The sequence below is a fragment of the Triticum dicoccoides genome, chromosome 1B (assembly GCF_002162155.2).
Source record: "Triticum dicoccoides isolate Atlit2015 ecotype Zavitan chromosome 1B, WEW_v2.0, whole genome shotgun sequence".
In the NCBI taxonomy this organism is placed as follows: Eukaryota; Viridiplantae; Streptophyta; class Magnoliopsida; order Poales; family Poaceae; genus Triticum; species Triticum dicoccoides.
Genome location: NC_041381.1, coordinates 31,367,652 through 31,387,466, shown reverse-complemented (window position 1 = coordinate 31,387,466; position 19,815 = coordinate 31,367,652). Strand labels below are relative to the sequence as shown.

At 44.1% G+C, this 19,815-nt stretch overlaps 1 long non-coding RNA gene across 2 annotated transcripts; it reads left to right on the top strand.

Annotated features, from left to right (window-relative positions):
- The first annotated feature begins 1,269 nt into the window (after positions 1 to 1,269).
- LOC119317434 lies at positions 1,270 to 3,696 on the top strand. 2 transcript variants are annotated; one of them, XR_005153615.1, is made up of 5 exons: positions 1,270 to 1,644; positions 1,881 to 2,371; positions 2,535 to 2,662; positions 3,016 to 3,130; positions 3,261 to 3,696. It is a non-coding gene; the product is annotated as an uncharacterized LOC119317434 (long non-coding RNA). The 2 variants fall into 2 exon arrangements; XR_005153614.1 differs by lacking the exons at positions 1,270 to 1,644; positions 1,881 to 2,371 and having other exon boundaries at positions 2,423 to 2,662.
- The last annotated feature ends 16,119 nt before the right edge of the window (positions 3,697 to 19,815 follow it).

The window sequence follows — 19,815 nt, the reverse complement described above, 5'->3', positions numbered from 1 at the left end:
GTGCTGCGTTCATGTTGGCTCAGAGCGACATGAACTCTCGCCGACACTTCTAATTTTTTTTACTCTATTTATGTCCTCGGGAACTCATATTGACAAAACTGAAAAGGAAACAAACACCATACATAGACGGATTGATCACGGTTCATATGTGTGCAAAAAATCATCGATGCCAAAACACACACATTTACGTGTCATGACAATAGAGTCTTTAGTTGATCTCAATAAAGCTATTGTTATGTGTCAAAAAACTTTTATTGTCTGACAGTAGTACAATAGCTAACCTGATCTGCAATGTCGTAACATTTTTCTGCTTCCCAAATTGTATCCATGAAAAACAGGACACTAGCGACACATGAGCCGTCATTAGTTAAATCAGTTATACTTATTTGAAACTATGTATATGTATACCACAATACAAAAATATTATTTAAATAAAAGAATATAGTAAACAAAAATAGCCTACTTTAATGAACTAGCTTACTTTCTTGAACAAAGGTAATTACAAAAGTTGTTATATCCTACCACCATGATTTAAAGACATTAATAATTCTATGTATGATAGTGTTAACTTTATTTAATGATAATCATCTAAAAGGAGAACAAAGCAAATTGCATCTAATTGTGAACTGAGGCGCAACAGACTAAGCAAAGATGCAATTACAATAAAGAATCATACATATATCGTAATAGAACAGTAAGTTAGAACATCTATACAATAAGGATTTCACGGTCAGCGACAGAAGTATGCATGCATGGACGTCGGACGAAGTATACCATATTTTTATTGTCTGATGTCAGTAACTCAAAATAAGAACTACATGTAGAATAGTTTTGTTATTAATATGTTAGTCTAAAGATAAGGTTGTCCACCCGATTAGTTGATTAGGATTCATGTCACAAGTTTCGAACTAGCGCCCCAAAGAATCCTATTGTTAATTGATCCATCATTTCTTCCATCATCAAACTTATCCTCTACCTCGCCAACCTAATTAATGATAATTGGCATTTGCTTCCCAGCAAAGCACATCATTTTTTTCTCCCGGTGCAACGCACGGGCATGTTTACTATACTATACTATACTAGTACTATACTAGTACTAATAAAGCAATTACTGCTTCTGGTCGTACGTCGTCGACGCTTTGGCAAAAAAGCCCCTCTGTTTTGTAGTATTCAACCCGCAGTCCTTTCTTAAGTGAGAAAACGTTTCGTTCAAACATTTTACAAATAAATCCTTATAGTTTACTGTATTCATCACACGGTCCTTTTTAAAGTGAAAAAAACCACCAGAAACACACACGAGAACGGGCTCTCCTCTCCCTCGCCTCCCGATCCCAACCGCCAGGCGCTCGATCTGGTGCCGCGCCGGCCATCCGGGCGCGGCGTCGATGGATCTGGTGGCGGGTGCAGCGTCTTGCTCCGGTGGCGACGGTGTCCTGCTGATGCTAAGAGACCAGGGCATGAGGGAGATAGGAAGAAATGAGGATAAGGGGCACAAGGTGAGGGAGGCGGTCGCCGCCGGCGGCGGCTCCGGTGACCGGCCGGAGGGCAGGGAGAGGAGCTCCTGTTGAGGCGGCGGGGCTTGGTGGATGCTGGTTCCTCCGGATCGACCCCCTACTCAGATCTGCACACCCCTGATGATTGGAGGTAGGTTAATCACTCTCCTCTTTAAAACTAGATCGTTTTCTTCTTTGATCTGGAAAACATAAAGCCTTAGACACCCAACGGTATGTTTCAACACGTTTTTAGCCTTGATTTGATGTAAAAAGGATCTAATTTCTGTTCCCGCTTATGTTCTGGATTTCATCTTTTCTCCTTTCTTTGATTTACTCATACACGACTCCTGACTTGCTGCATGTGGCTGCTGAATCTTCCTACTGCAGGTGTGCTTTTCACATGTTCGTTGAGTTGCTTAATGACATAAAAAAATGAAATCTGGAGTTATGCAATTGCAGCAACAAGGACGGATGGCCATCTTCACAGGTTATGCCCCTTACTGTAGTTTGCATTCAGTCATGTGCAGTAATAATGGCATATTTGTTAGCCTGCTAGCTGTTTCCAGATTTTTTTAGACATGATTGACTGCTTCTACACAAAAGGAGTTTGTCGAAAATAAGAGCAATCCCACTGTTGCTACAGAGCCTGAAGATTCTTTGCCTTTCTTTGAACTGTTTCAGTTTTTTCTTTCATATGGCTACAATTATTTGATTGGTCCATGTAGATTTAGGCAACATGAGATGAGCCGATGATATATATTGTAATGTATGATGTCTATTGCTACAAGTGTTGATGTCTTGGTGATGGCAGGTTTTGCAAGTAATTGAAATGCTTTTTGAGTAGACGATAATTAGATAAAGTTCTACCTGATCTTGAGGTATGTGAAAGTGAACTCGGTGATTTCGAGTAATTCTAACAGTATACATCTCATCTATCAGGTATCCTTTTTTGAGTAATGCTAAGAGGATACATCTCATCTATCAGGAATTAATCCATCTCGTTTTCTCTGTGTTTACCTTGTTCTACAAATGGCTAACTAGGTAATGATTATTGATAGCTAATGACATGAGGGAGAGGGGGACAAGCCCCTTTAGCTACTGCAATACGGTTGTGCATACAAATGTGCTACTCATATTCCACTGTTAGACGAGCTAGCCGCGAGAAGCAGGTTTAGAATTCAGCTCCATTTGATTTACATTTAGATCATCTTGATGCAACACCATCACTTTTCTTGATAGCAAACAACAATTTTTAGTAATCATATATAGCTTTTCTTTGGTTTGTTTATTCTATTATACCATAGATATCATGAGAAACTGTTAATCGCTTAAGGAGGGTGTTCTGTTCACTCAAAATGAACTGCCTAATGGTCTGATTAGTTTATGTACGTGAAAATTTATTTTAATAATTATAGTTGCAATTTCCAGACAAGGCATATGTTCTTTTATACTTTTATAGTGAGTTTACAATAGGTTGAATAGATTCGATTTCTATTTCCTTTCCTCATCGTCGTCCGCTTAGGTTGTAAGGGGAGCCAGAGAGGTGAGGGAGGTGACCAAAGCGGCAGCAGCCTTGGGGTGCCGAAGAAGAGTGCGCGGGAGGATGGAAAGGGGCTCGTATACGACGGCTGGAAGAGGTAACCTAGGATTTCGTGGTGCTCTACTCTATACCTCATGCTCGGATGATTGTACTTTTCGTTTTGACTGATCAATTGGGTTTAAATCTGTATGAGTTGGTAGCAACTTGAGCTCATATTTCGCTTGCAGTGGTTGTGCAGAAGGAAGATGTTGGTTGAATGAGTCCCTTGGAGCCTAGCGGTGCTGCTCAGCCCTGTACATGCCATTGCCCGCCTCTGTGAGTAACTGGGATCCTCACGCTACCTTTGGTCATCCCTGGGAAACATCAAGCAGATCATGAGACTGCATCTTGAGAAGAAGCATTATTTACAACTCAGTATTATGTCATGCATGGAAGAAGCACTCGACCTTATTACTAACTACTTCCTCTGTACACAAATATATGACGTCTTAGACTGAACATACAAGTCTCTAAAACGACTTATATTTATGTACAGAGAGAGTAATAACATGTAAACAGGTGTGTTGCGTTCCTATTCTGATCGTGGATTTCAAGCATACTGCTAACAAATGTTGGAGAGCGTGGCAAGTTTCATCTAATTCAATACTGAATTTCTGGCCTTCACATTGCCATCTTTATCCCATATAAGTTTCCGAAGTTTATGATCAGTATAACTACATTTAGTAGCTGTTGCAAGCGAAACACAGTTGGGTAGAGCAAATTAATTGTTGTTGACCGAAAATAGTAGGCGCCAATTTGTTTTTGTGCAGTGGGTGGGGAGAAATTATATATGGTAGAAGCCAACCTGGTCGTTTTATGTTTTTTGTTGGACGATGTTATTTATCTATTTGGTTACTTGTGCATAACTTTATTTAATTGCTGAAATTTATCTTGCATTAACAGTTTTTCTGTTTGAATGTAGTCCTGGTAATTCTTTCAGTTGGGAGATTAAACCCTAAATTAGGTATATATTCTTCATTGATTGTTGCTTGACTTTCACTAGAGATTATTTTTTCACAAGAAATGGGTGTTGTAAATGAAGGATTCCATTCCCCACTTTAATAGTAGAGATTTGAGCGAATATATCTATTCATAGTATATCTTAATATCATAGAACATGTTATATACTTTTTTATATATGGCGATACTATTTTCTATACACAGCGGTACTACTGGAGAGAAAGAGTGGTGAATGCTACATATGTAGAACAATTGTAATTTTACCTGAGAATTGCTTTTCTATTTAAACAGGAAATCTGATTGTTAACAAAAGAATTCTACAAACCCCTTAATTTATGGTACACTAATTTTCCCGGCTGTTATTTGGAAGGGATGAGGTGTTCCAAGTGTCAATACACACTCTCTCTCTCTCTCTCTCATACTAGATGTAACATGTAAGTAGTACAAACTACTAAGATAGCACATTTTCTGAATAAAGAGTACATGTTATAATACATGAATAGAAGTGCCGTCATTTCAAACCTAACTGGAAAAAAATGCACATATATTCTGGAAGAAGTCTATAGGAGTGGATGAGCAAATAACACATCACGTTCGAATAATAGTGAATGTGTTGCATTTGTTCACCTAAATTAGTTTGGTATTCTGTTCTACAATGTTAATTGCAGAACAAAGACTAGCGATGGTGCAAATAGAAGATAGGTTTACTGGAGGGGGTAGGGGGGAGGTGTGAAATATAACCAAATTGCAATGGTCACGTGTTTGGAAGTGCAGGTCGAGGACTCAAGGTGGGATTGCGAGTGGAAAGGAGGAGGACAAGAAAATTAATGCTATAACGGTAAAAGAAAGCCGACAAAGCCATATGGATGCATGAATATCCACATGTTACATAACATGATGTTGAATCACTCGAACATACCCGTTGCAACGCACAGGCACCTTTACTAGTTAATAATAAAGCACGGTGGGTTTCTGTCGTCCGTCACCCTTATTTGGAAAAAAAGTCCCTGCAGTTTGTTGAAATCAACCCGCAATCCATCTTTTAAGTCATACCGAACCGTTTTTTTAGTTTTCTCAGAAAACCCCCTGAGATTTTAGGTAATCAACCCGCCGTCCATATTTAAGTCAAACGAATCGTTTTTTTGTGTTTTAACAGAAAACCCCCTGACCTTTCGGTTAATCAATCCGCAGTTTATCTAAAACAAAATTGTCCATATTTTTTAAATCATAACTCCGATTTTAACATATTATATATGAAATTTGATTAGAAAAATGTGTAGAATCCAAATATGTTGTTACTTTTAGCTGTTAAATATTTCTAAACTATTAATTTGGATGCAAACTTAATCTATAGTGCACAGTCTGTTTTTTTCCGCACTGGCGGCGATCCAAATTGCAAATAAACACACATTAAAACCAGATTGAGAGGGAAAAAACATTGATAACCACGCATGCACAACTCTGAAAACCTTGCGGGAAAAAACAACATTTTTTTCATCTTATTCTCAGCGATTGTGTGCGTACGAGCGCACGTGTGTGTGTGTATGTTTGTGTGTGTGTATGTGTGTGAGGGAGACGCCTTAGGACTGACCACATTCAAATGCGTTTTCGTTGTGTGAGCATTGAGACCACCGTCGAAAACACAAATGTGATGCCATTTTTAAATAAAGGACGTCTACGTATCAAGGTCTCGAGTCGTGGTTATTTGGTTAAGAGCGTGTGTGTTTTTCAGTCCCGTTGCAACGCACGGGCTCTTTTGCTAGTACGGTTCAAATTTAGAAGCAAATATTTGATTCCTTCAATTTAGCGTACTATTTTATCCGTCCGAGTTAATCTCGACTGTTTCCCGTCCCAACCAATTCACCGCACCCGGGCCCAGCGCAAGTAAATCTCGCCTGGCCTGCATGCCTGACCACCCTAACCCGTCTCGCCTCTCACGGGCAAGCTCATCCCCGAGCTCACCGACCATGCCGCGACAGCTACCTCGCCGGCCACACCACCCTGCTCCGTTGATCCTTGATCTAACCACTGGCCGTGTAATCCCCATCTTCGCCCTGGTTCGCCGCCAGAACCTGCCCCATCGCGACCACTTCCACCATGCTGGTGCACCGTTTCGGATCAGAAAGAAGCTTAGCACGCATCCTAGGCGGCCCCCCGATATGCATACACCCCATCTTTCTTCCATTTTTAATCACTTGTTTTGATGTTGAGTTACTTTTGATGCAATGTTTGCTTCAATTATTTAGATCGAGTGTATGTGTGTCATTTGGATGTGATCTCTATGATAGACAACACTAGTATTTCTCTCGATCAAGCTCTCCGAAGTAGTAGCTTAAGATACAGAGTTTACATGAATTGGGGAATTGTGGTTGCAGGAAGAACAAGAAGAACAGGAAAGGGGAACAGAGTAGGTAGCCGCCGCCGATAGCCTGATCCTCTTGATGCCTCCTCTGTTTGGTGTTCCTGGCTTAAGTATCGATGCCGGCTTGGTTGCATTCTGGGCCCAGGTAGCGCTCGTTGGGTCTTGGGGTTCTCCTGGACCTAATGGTTGCATTGGTGTCGTGGCTGACCAGGGGGTCCATGCTGGCAAGGACCCTAACATCCCCCCCTCTTGCGAAACGGCTTGCCCCCAAGTCACCGCACGGGGAAACCGTGCCTGCAGAGCATCTCGATCCTCCCATGTTGGTTCCATACGTGATGCTTCCGACCACTTCACCTTGACTTGTTCGACCATCGCTCCGTTCTTGCGGCGCCATTTAGTCTAAAGTATCTCCACAGGAACAGATAATTCATCAAGATTGCAAGGAAGTTCAGATATGACTGGCGTACCAGGAAGCAGGGCACGGCGCAGCATTGACACATGGAACACTGGATGCACTGTCTCCTGAGGTGGGAGTTGCAACTTGTATGCCACCTCGTTGATCTTCTCGATGATAGGAAATGGCCCATAGAACTTGAACGACAGCTTATGATTTGCCGGTGGCACCACCAATGGCTGGACATATGGCTGCAACTTGAGATAAACCATGTCCCCGACAGAGAACTCGCGAAACGAGCGTTTCTTGTCAGCATGCGACTTCACGTAGTTGCGAGCACGGTGCAGATGTTGCTGTACCAGGCCTTGGATCACTGCTCGGTTCTCCAGCCATGCTGTGAGAGAAGGGACCGAGCAAGAATTAGTTGTTGACAAACCCCAGTGTTTGTGTTCGTGCCCGAACATTGCCTTAAACGGTATCATGCCGATTGCTACATGATGCGATGAATTGTACCAAAACCTGGGCTAGTGGAACCCAGAAACTCCATCTTCTCTCGTAGGCATGCGTGAAACAACGCAGGAAGGTCTCGACACACAGGTTCACACGCTCTGTTGTCCGTCCGACTGTGGATGGTTGGTCGTGCTCAGCCGCAGCTCCGTACCTGCATATTGAAACAACTCCTGCCAAAACTTGCTTGTGAAGATTGGATCTCTGTCCGACACAATTGCTTTGGGGAACCCCGTGTATCTTGTATATCTGAGACATGTAGATCTGAGCCACTTTTGCTGCTGTGTACGGATGTGTCAAGGGCAGGAAGTGAGCATATCGGGTCCTCTTATCCATAATCACCCATAAACAATTGAATTTCCCTGATTGCTGCAGCCCATCGACAAAATCCATTGTGATCAGATCCCATGGTTCGGCCAGAACTGGAAGAGGTTTGAGAAGACCTGGTGATGTTGCCCTGTTCGGCTTTGCTTGCTGGCACACCGTACAACACTGCAAATAGTGTTTGATATGAGTTTTCATCTTAGGCCAGGTAAACAAACGACGAATTCGACGATATGTGACTGGAAACCCGGAGTGACCACCCATAGCACTGTCGTGGAAGGCTGCCATGATTTGCTGCTAAAGAGAAGTTGACCCGCCCAGCCAAATCCGGCCGCGAAAGCGCAAGAGACCTTATTGCAAGGAAAACCGCCCTTTCGGATCTGCTCTGATAGCTAGTTGAGTAAGCAATTTCTGCACTTGAGGATTGCTATTGTAGCTATTCAATACATCTTCCAGCCATGCTGGCTGATAGACCGAAACCAGGGCCAATGTCTCTATCGCTGGGCCTCTCGACAAAACATCTGCCGCTGTATTATGCGTGCCTTTCTTGTATTTGATGTGTTATTGCAACCGCAATAGTTTGGTAAATGCCTTCTGTTGCCAGGGGTGGTAAGGTGTTGTTGTTCCAGATGTATCAAACTTTTTTCGTCAGTGAAGATGATGATTTCCGCATACTGCAAATACGGTCGCCACTGGTCCACCGCGACTATGACTGCCAGATACTCCTTTTCGTAGGTAGACAACCCTTGATATCTGGGAGACAAAGCTTTGCTCATGAATACAATTGCGTGACCTTTTTGCTGCAACACGGCCCCAATTCCTTTGTCACTAGCATCTGTTTCCACCACAAATTGCTCATTGAAATCCGGTAGAGCAATGACCGGTGCCGATGTGAGTTGCTCCTTCAACAGTCGAAAGGCAGTGTCGGTGTTGCTGGTCCAAACAAATGGTGCACCTTTCTTCAAGAGGTTGAAAAGAGGTCGTGCGATCACACCGAAACTTTGCACAAAATGCCTGTAGTACCCAGCTAATCCAAGGAAGTTGTGCACTCCTTTGACATCAGTAGGGGTCCCCAAATTAGCGACTGCATGTACTTTCGCAGGTTCCATTGCCATCCCGGCTGAACTGATGACATGTCCTAGGTAGGACAGTTTTTGTTGACCAAACTCACACTTGGATCGTTTCACTTTCCACCGATCTCTCTTCAACAGGGTCAGTACTTGCTTCAAGTGTTGCACGTGCTCCTCCAAGGTCTTGCAGAAAACCAATATATCATCAAAGAAAAACAGGACACACTGGCGCAGAAGAGGGTGCAGAGTAGTGTGCATGGCCCAATTGAATGTGCCTGGTCCTCCAGCAAGTCCAAACGACACAACCTTAAACTCAAAGTGTCCCTCATGTGTTTGGAAGGCCGTTTTGAACTCATCCTCCTCTGCCAGGCTAATCTGATGATACACAGACCTTAAATCGAGTTTGGAGAACCACACAGCTCCATGAAGTTCATCCACTAGTAGAAAACAGGGCATTTGTCCCGGTTCGTAAGGGCCTTTTATCCCGGTTTAAGAACCGGGACAAAAAGGTCGGTACTAATGCCCTCCCCCTTTAGTCTCGGTTCTTACACAAACTGGGGCAGATGGGCCTCCACGTGGCCACTGCGGGCAGCCCAGGCAAGGGGGCCTTTGGTCCCGGTTGGTGACATGAACCGGGACCAAAAGGCTTCCACGCGTCAGCAGCTGGCTGGAGCTGAGATTTTTCTTTTTTTTAAAAAAAGTGGCTGGTTTAGGGGTTTTGGGGGTTAATTTAGGTTGTTATTAGCTAGCTAATAGAGAGAAGTGTCCTCTCTTATATATTCGTCCTTGGTTTACCAACGCTACTGCTATGTTCATTTCACCCGCTGATATATAATAGCTCATGCATGCTCGCATCATACATCATCATATATAATAGCAAGTCCTACTAATCATGCATCATCATACAACTTCTACTCGTTATTAATAACAAGTCATACGATCATCATCCTCATAGTCATCGAATCCAACCCTACATAATTGTTCTTAGCACATGATCATCAGTATCAGGTAGGACCTAAACACCCTTAAGGTAAAATAGCATAAAATAATATAGACCCTGACTCTCCATTATGAAGAATGGAGATCATCCTGTCTCCAATTCTTGCGCTTCGCTTCCTTTTGCTTCCAAGAAGCTCCTTACGACTGTCCATACATTTTTTCCATTTTTTGATTGTCATGTCTCCACTTCTTTTAGAAATCCGGTATGGACAGTTGAGATTCGTAGGACGACCTGGTTGTATGTTCAAAACATCAAGGCGACCGTGTGTATACATCAGATAAGGCACACAATCATTCGGGATTATCTGTTGAAAAACATAGTAATAACTTCATAGTTAGCAATGATGTACTAGTTTTAGAAGTATGCAAAAAGATGCACGGATGTCGTAATAGTAAAAAATCTTACCAGGGTATCTCCATGGTAGTTACCTTAGTTCAACACGTGCACTAGTGGCACGTATTGACCATAATGTTGAGGAGTTCGATTGTAGATATTGTAAGTCTCAAGATCAGTACAAAATGCGATCAGATGATTTTTCTCCTTATAAGTTAATTCGGAGCCATCGGTGTAGTGGGTTTTGTCTACCATCTTCCGCACATTCTTTGAAGAATGAAAATAAGCTGTCAATGGAAATAAGTTTTCAACTATTTTGAAATAAACAATATAAATTACTTAATAACTATGTTTGAGAAGCTCACATGGGGAAGAATTGGAAGTGTATCCACAAGGACCCAAATGTCCATATTGTCTTGCTCGATTGTAGGATCACCAAGATCCATGGTGACAAGCATACCCTCATCAAAACCATACATCTTGCAAAGTGCTTCCCAATTTTTGCAACCAAAATGGGTTACACTCTCAGCATTGTACAGTTTTACTTCAAAATCCACACCATGATGGGTCCTTAGGTGATTTATTTTTGGTTTCCATACTTTCATGGTCTTCAAAACCCATCCTCTCCAAGACATAGCGTCTTGCATAGCATGGGATAAGCTAGTCGAATTGGAAAAGATGAAAAATATACGTTAAAATAGTTGAAGTCGTGCTTAATTACGAAAAAACTATTGTCGTCGTTGCATACCGTATGAACATCGATGGTCTCCTCGAGCTTAATGCTGAAGCGCCGATCTTCGTCCAGCTCAAGGAACCTGTCGCACATACCTCGGTCGTCGTGGCACCAGTCGCACTCTGCCGGGCAGTTTTCGTCGTCCGAGTACGACATTTCCGGCCTATGTTCATAATTCAAATATTAAACTTGTACAATTAAATATATGTACTAAAAACCTAAATTAGATCATTATTATTATTCACGGCTTGACTATAGGTGATGGTATAGCTCCTCCTTTCATTCCCGAGTGCATTATTACACCAAATTGTCTAGCATACGGGAATGAAGGAGAAGCTACTCCCATGACGGCGTGGATGATGAAGGGCGCTCCTAGATTTCTGCATAGAGTGCTCTTCAATTTAGCATTCAAATTAGGAGTACTTTTCCAATATGAGCATTCAATAAGCAAAACCAAATCGTAAAATAAAGTAGTATTCAAATTAGCATGCATTCAATTATAACCAAAAGTACATCATCTCTTGTGTCCGTACATCGTCAAATATTATCACTAGTACTCCTCGAATACTATCATACATATAGCATCGCTAATAAAGCTAGAACCGTAGCGCCCAACGGGTATCGTCGCGGGCGGTGGACACCCAAAGATAAGGAACCATCACAGGATCATAGCTCCAGTGAGATCCCTGAAGAACCTGCCAGGTATTGTCGAACCTGCCCTCCAACGCAACCATGTAGCGACGGACGTGCTCATCCTCCTCGCTGACACGGTGATGTACCACCTCCGTGGTGTTCGGAAGCCTCGGCACCGTCACTGGCCCACGCGACCGCCACCAAACAAGGATCGGGTCAACAACGGGCTGCCTCCTCACCAACCTACGTCCCCCCGGAAGGTAGCACTGTTGGAAATATGCCCTAGAGGCAATAATAAATGGATTATTATTATATTTCCTTGTTCATGATAATTGTCTTTTATTCATGCTATAATTGTATTATCCGGAAATCGTAATACACGTGTGAATACATAGACCACAATACGTCCCTAGTAAGCCTCTAGTTGACTAGCTCGTTGGTCAACAGATAGTCATGGTTTCCTGACTATGGACATTAGATGTCATTGACAACGGGATCACGTCATTAGGAGAATGACGTGATGGACAAGACCCAATCCTAAGCATAGCACAAGATCGTGTCGTTCATTTTTGCTAGAGCTTTTCCAATGTCAAGTATCTCTTCCTTAGACCATGAGATCGTGTAACTCCCGGATACCGTAGAAGTGCTTTGGGTGTACCAAACGTCACAACGTAACTGGGTGACTATAAAGGTGCACTACAGGTATCTCCGAAAGTGTCTGTTGGGTTGACACGGATCGAGACTGGGATTTGTCACTCCGGATTACGGAGAGGTATCAATGGGCCCACTCGGTAGTGCATCATCATAATGAGCTCAAAGTGACCAAGTGTCTGGTCACGGGATCATGCATTACGGTACGAGTAAAGTGACTTGCTGGTAACGAGACTGAATGAGGTATTGGGATACCGACAATCGAGTCTCGGGCAAGTAACATACCGTCTGACAAAGGGAATAGTATACGGGGTTGATTGAATCCTCGACATCGTGGTTCATCCGATGACATCATCGAAGAGCATGTGGGAGCCAACATGGGTATCCAGATCCCGCTGTTGGTTATTGACCGGAGAGCCGTCTCGGTCATGTCTGCGTGTCTCCCGAACCCGTAGGGTCTACACACTTAAGGTTTGGTGACGCTAGGGTTATTAGGAAGACTTGTATGTGATTACCGAATGTTGTTCGGAGTCCCGGATGGGATCCCGGACGTCACGAGGAGTTCCGGAATGGTCCGGAGGTAAAGATTTATATATGGGAAGTTGTCATGCGGACACCGGAAAGTTTCGGGGGCATATCGGTATTGTACCGGGGCCACCGGAGGGGTTCCGGGGGTCCACCGGGAGGGGCCACCCCTCTTGGTGGGCCACACGGGCTGCGTGGGGCAGGGAACCAGCCCCTGGAGGGCTGGGCGTGCCCCCCCTTGGGCCCATGCGCCTAGGGCTGGGGGGGAACCCTAGTGGGGGCGCACCCCCCTTGCTTGGGGGGCAAGCCCCCCTCCCTGCCCCCCCTCTAGATCTCATCTAGAGGGGGCCGGCCCCCTTCCCCCTTCCCCTATAAATAGAGGGGTGAGGGTAGGGCTGAACACCTGATCCAAGGCGCAGCCCCTCCCCTCCCCAACACCTCTCCTCCTCCGTTGAGCGCTTGGCGAAGCCCTGTCGGAGTACTGCCTCTCCACCATCATCACGCCGTCATGCTGCTGCTGGAGCCTTCTTCCTCAACCTCTCCATCCCCTTGCTGGATCAAGAAGGAGGAGACGTCGTCCGTACCGTACGTGTGTTGAACGCGGAGGTGCTGTCCATTCAGCACTTGGTCATCGGTGATCTGAATCACAGCGAGTACGACTCCATCATCACTGTTCCCTTGAACGCTTCCATACGCGATCTACAAGTGGTATGTAGATGAAATCTCTCTCCCATGACTCGTTGCTTAGATGAACTCATAGATGGATCTTGGTGAAACCGTAGGAAAAAATTTATTTTCTGCAACGTTCCCCAACAGTGGCATCATGAGCTAGGTCTATGCGTAGTTCTCTATTGCACGAGTAGAACACAATTTTGTTGTGGGTGTAGATCTTGTCAACTTGCTTGCCGCTACTAGTATTTTCTTGCTTCAGCGGTATTGTGGGATGAAGCGGCCCGGACCGACCTTACATGTACGCTTACGTGAGACAGGTTCCACCGACTGACATGCACTAGTTGCATAAGGTGGCTAGCGGGTGTCTGTCTCTCCTACCTTAGTTGGAGCGGATTAGTTGAAAAGGGTCCTTATGAAGGGTAAATAGAAGTTGACAAAATCACGTTGTGGTTATTCGTAGGTAAGAGAACGTTCTTGCTAGAACCCAATTGCAGCCACGTAAAAGATGCAACAACAATTAGAGGACGTCTAACTTGTTTTTGCAGCAATTTTCATGTGATGTGATATGGCCAGAAGTTGTGATGAATGATGAATGATATATTGTGATGTATGAGATCATGTTCTTGTAATAGGAATCACGACTTGCATGTCGATGAGTATGACAACCGGCAGGAGCCATAGGAGTTGTCTTTATTTTTGTATGACCTGCGTGTCATTGAAGAACGCCATGTAAATTACTTTACTTTATTGCTAAACGCGTTAGCCATAGAAGTAGAAGTAGTCGTTGGCGTGACAACTTCATGAAGACACAATGATGGAGATCATGATGATGGAGATCATGGTGTCATGCCGGTGACGAAGATGATCATGGAGCCCCGAAGATGGAGATCAAAGGAGCTATATGATATTGGCCATATCATGTCACTACTATATAATTGCATGTGATGTTTATTATGTTTTATGCATCTTGTTTACTTAGAACGGCGGTAGTAAATAAGATGATCCCTTATAATAATTTCCAGAAAGTGTTCCCCCTAACTGTGCACCATTGCTAAAGTTCGTCGTTTCGAAGCACCACGTGATGATCGGGTGTGATAGATCCTTACGTTCACATACAACAGGTGTAAGACAGATTTACACATGAACAACACTTAGGGTTAACTTGACGAGCCTAGCATGTACAGACATGGCCTCGGAACACATAGACCGAAAGGTCGAACATGAGTCGTATGGAAGATATGATCAACATGGAGATGTTCACCGATGATGACTAGTCCGTCTCACGTGATGATCGTACACGGCCTAGTCGACTCGGATCGTGTAACACTTAGATGACTAGAGAGATGTCTAATCTGAGTGGGATTCATTAAATAATTTGATTAGATGAACTTAATTATCATGAACTTAGTCTAAAACTTTTGCAAAATATGTCTTGTAGATCAAATGGCCAACGCTCATGTCAACATGAACTTCAATGCGTTCCTAGAGAAAACCAAGCTGAAAGATGATGGCAGCAACTATTCGGACTGGGTCCGGAACCTGAGGATCATCCTCATAGCAGCCAAGAAAGACTATGTCCTAGATGCACCGCTAGGTGAAGCACCCATCCCAGAGAACCAAGACGTTATGAACACTTGGCAATCACGTGCTGATGATTACTCCCTCGTTCAGTGCGGCATGCTTTACAATTTAGAACCGGGGCTCCAAAAGCATTTTGAGAAGCACGAAGCATATGAGATGTTCGAGGAGCTGAAAATGGTTTTCCAAGCTCATGCCCGGGTCGAGAGATATGAAGTCTCCGACAAGTTCTATAGTTGTAAGATGGAGGAAAACAGTTCTGTCAGTGAGCACATACTCAAAATGTCTGGGTTGCACAACCGCCTGTCCCAGTTGGAGATCAATCTCCCGGAAGAGGCGGTCATTGACAGAATCCTTTAGTCGCTCCCACCGAGCTACAAGAGCTTTGTGTTGAACTACAATATGCAGGGGATGGTGAAGACCATTCCTGAAGTATTCTCAATGCTGAAGTCAGCAGAGGTTGAAATCAAGAAAGAACATCAAGTGTTGATGGTCAATAAGACCAGTAAGTTCAAGAAGGGCAAGGGTAAGAAGAACTTCAAGAAGGACGGCAAAGATGTTGCCGCGCCCGGTAAGCCAGTTGCCGGGAAGAAGTCAAAGAATGGACCCAAGCCTGAGACTGAGTGCTTTTATTGCAAGGGGAAGGGTCACTGGAAGCGGAACTGCCCCAAATACTTAGCGGATAAGAAGGCCGGCAACACCAAAGGTATATTTGATATACATGTAATTGATGTGTACCTTACCAGTACTCGTAGTAACTCCTGGGTATTCGATACCGGTGCCGTTGCTCACATTTGTAACTCACAGCAGGAGCTGCGGAATAAGCGGAGACTGGCGAAGGACGAGGTGACGATGCGCGTCGGGAATGGTTCCAAGGTCGATGTGATCGCCGTCGGCATGCTACCTCTACATTTATCTACGGGATTAGTTTTAAACCTCAATAATTGTTATTTAGTGCCAAGTTTGAGCATGAACATTGTATCTGGATCTTGTTTGATACGAGATGGCTACTCATTTAAATCCGAGAATAATGGTTGTTCTATTTATATGAGAGATATGTTTTATGGTCATGCCTCGATGGTCAATGGTTTATTCTTAATGAATCTCGAACGTAATGTTACACATATTCATAGTGTGAATACCAAAATATGTAAAGTTGATAACGATAGTCCCACATACTTGTGGCACTGCCGCCTTGGTCACATTGGTGTCAAGCACATGAAGAAGCTCCATGTTGATGGACTTTTAGAGTCTCTAGATTATGAATCATTTGACACATGCGAACCATGCCTCATGGGCAAAATGACCAAGACCCCGTTCTCCGGAACAATGGAGCGAGCAACCAACTTGTTGGAAATCATACATACCGATGTGTGCGGTCCAATGAGCGTTGAGGCTCGCGGAGGATATCATTATGTTCTCACTCTCACTGATGACTTGAGTAGATATGGGTATGTCTACTTGATGAAGCACAAGTCTGAGACCTTTGAAAAGTTCAAGGAATTTCAGAATGAAGTAGAGAATCAACGTGACCGAAAGATAAAGTTCTTACGATCGGATCATGGAGGAGAATATTTAAGTCACGAATTTGGTACACACTTAAGAAAATGTGGAATCGTTTCACAACTCACGCCGCCTGGAACACCTTAGCGTAACAGTGTGTCCGAACGTCGTAATCGCACTCTATTGGATATGGTGCAATCTATGATGTCTCTTACCGATTTACCGCTATCATTTTGGGGATACGCTCTAGAGACAGCTACATTCACTTTAAATAGGGCACCGTCTAAATCCGTTGAGACGACACCGTATGAATTATGGTTTGGGAAGAAACCTAAGCTGTCGTTTCTAAAAGTTTGGGGATGCGATGCTTATGTCAAGAAACTTCAACCTGAAAAGCTCGAACCCAAGTCGGAAAAATGCGTCTTCATAGGATACCCTAAGGACACCATTGGGTATACCTTCTACTTAAGATCCGAGGGCAAGATCTTTGTTTCCAAGAACGGACCCTTTCTGGAAAAAGAGTTTCTCTCGAAAGGAGTAAGTGGGAGGAAAGTAGAACTCGATGAAGTACTACCTCTTGAACCGGAAAGTAGTGCAGCTCAGGAAAACGTTCCTGTGGTGCCTACATCGACTGGAGAGGAAATTAATGATGATGATCAAGGTACTTCTAATCAAGTTGCTACTGAACTTCGTAGGTCCACAAGGACACGTTCCACACCAGAGTGGTATGGCAACCCTGTCCTGGAAATCATGTTGTTAGACAACGGTGGACCTTCGAACTATGAAGAAGCGATGGCGGGCCCAGATTCCAACAAATGGCTAGAAGCCATGAAATCCGAGATAGAATCCATGTATGAAAACAAAGTATGGACTTTGACTGACTTGCCCGATGATCGCCGAGCGATAGAAAACAAATGGATCTTTAAGAAGAAGACGGACGCGGATGGTAATGTCACCATCTATAAAGCTCGACTTATCGCTAAGGGTTATCGGCAAGTTCAAGGGATTGACTACGATGAGACTTTCTCTCCCGTAGCGAAGCTTAAGTCCGTCCGAATCATGTTAGCAATTGCCGCATACTATGATTATGAGATATGGCAGATGGACGTCAAAACGGCATTCCTTAACGGGCATCTTAAGGAAGAACTGTATATGATGCAGCCAGAGGGTTTTGTCGATCCTAAGAATGCTAACAAAGTATGCAAGCTCCAGCAATCCATTTATGGGCTGGTGCAAGCATCTCGGAGTTGGAACATTCGCTTTGATGAGATGATCAAAGCGTTTGGGTTTATGCAGACTTATGGAGAAGCCTGCGTTTACAAGAAAGTGAGTGGGAGCTCTATAGCATTTCTCATATTATATGTAGATGACATACTTTTGATGGGAAATGATATAGAATTCTTGGACAGCATTAAGGCGTACTTGAATAAGTGTTTTTCAATGAAGGACCTTGGAGAAGCTGCATATATATTGGGCATCAAGATCTATAGGGATAGATCAAGACGCCTCATAGGTCTTTCACAAAGCACATACCTTGATAAGATTTTGAAGAAGTTCAAAATGGATCAGTCCAAGAAAGGGTTCTTGCCTGTACTGCAAGGTGTGAGATTGAGCTCGGCTCAATGCCCGACCACGGCAAAAGATAAAGAAGAGATGAGCGTCATCCCCTATGCCTCAGCCATAGGATCTATTATGTATGCCATGCTGTGTACCAGACCTGATGTAAACCTTGCCGTAAGTTTGGTAGGAAGGTACCAAAGTAATCCCGACAAGGAACACTGGACAGCGGTCAAGAATATCCTGAAGTACCTGAAAAGGACAAAGGACATGTTTCTCGTTTATGGAGGTGACGAAGAGCTCGTCGTAAAGGGTTACGTCGATGCTAGCTTCGACACAGATCTGGATGACTCTAAGTCACAAACTGGATACGTGTATATGTTGAATGGTGGAGCAGTAAGCTAGTGCAGCTGCAAGCAGAGCGTCGTGGCGGGATCTACATGTGAAGCAGAGTACATGGCAGCCTCGGAGGCAGCGCATGAAGCAATTTGGGTGAAGGAGTTCATCACCGACCTAGGAGTCATACCCAATGCGTCGGGGCCGATCAAACTCTTCTATCGCAACACTGGAGCTATTGCCCTAGCCAAGGATCCAAGGTTTCACAAGAAGACCAGGCACATCAAGCGTCGCTTCAACTCCATCCGTGAAAATGTTCAAGATGGAGACATAGATATTTGCAAAGTACATACGGATCTGAATGTCGCAGATCCGTTGAATAAACCTCTCTCGCGAGCAAAACATGATCAACACCAGAACTCTATGGGTGTTCGATTCATCACAATGTAACTAGATTATTGACTCTAGTGCAAGTTGGAGACTGTTGGAAATATGCCCTAGAGGCAATAATAAATGGATTATTATTATATTTCCTTGTTCATGATAATTGTATTTTATTCATGCTATAATTGTATTATCCGGAAATCGTAATACACGTGTGAATACATAAACCACAATACGTCCCTAGTAAGCCTCTAGTTGACTAGCTCGTTGGTCAACAGATAGTCATGGTTTCCTGACTATGGACATTAGATGTCATTGACAATGGGATCACGTCATTAGGAGAATGACGTGATGGACAAGACCCAATCCTAAGCATAGCACAAGATCATGTGGTTCGTTTTTGCTAGAGATTTTCCAATGTCAAGTATCTCTTCCTTAGACCATGAGATCGTGTAACTCCCGGATACCGTAGAAGTGCTTTGGGTGTACCAAACGTCACAACGTAACTGGGTGACTATAAAGGTGCACTACAGGTATCTCCGAAAGTGTCTATTGGGTTGACACGGATCGAGACTGGGATTTGTCACTCCGGATTACGGAGAGGTATCACTGGGCCCACTCGGTAGTGCATCATCATAATGAGCTCAAAGTGACCAAGTGTCTGGTCACGGGATCATGCATTACGGTACGAGTAAAGTGACTTGCCCATAACGAGACTGAACGAGGTATTGGGATACCGATGATCGAGTCTCGGGCAAGTAACATACCGTCTGACAAAGGGAATAGTATACGGGGTTGATTGAATCCTCGACATCGTGGTTCATCTGATGACATCATCGAGGAGCATGTGGGAGCCAACATGGGTATCCAGATCCCGCTGTTGGTTATTGACCGGAGAGCCTTCTCGGTCATGTCTGCGTGTCTCCCGAACCCGTAGGTTCTACACACTTAAGGTTCGGTGACGCTAGGGTTATTAGGAAGACTTGTATGTGAATACCGAATGTTGTTCGGAGTCCCGGATGAGATCCCGGACGTCACCAGGAGTTCCGGAATGGTCCGGAGGTAAAGATTTATATATGGGAAGTTGTCATGCGGACACCGGAAAGTTTCGGGGGCATATCGGTATTGTACCGGGGCCACCGGAGGGGTTCCGGGGGTCCACCAGGAGGGGCCACCCCTCTTGGTGGGCCACATGGGCCGCGTGGGGCAGGGAACCAGCCC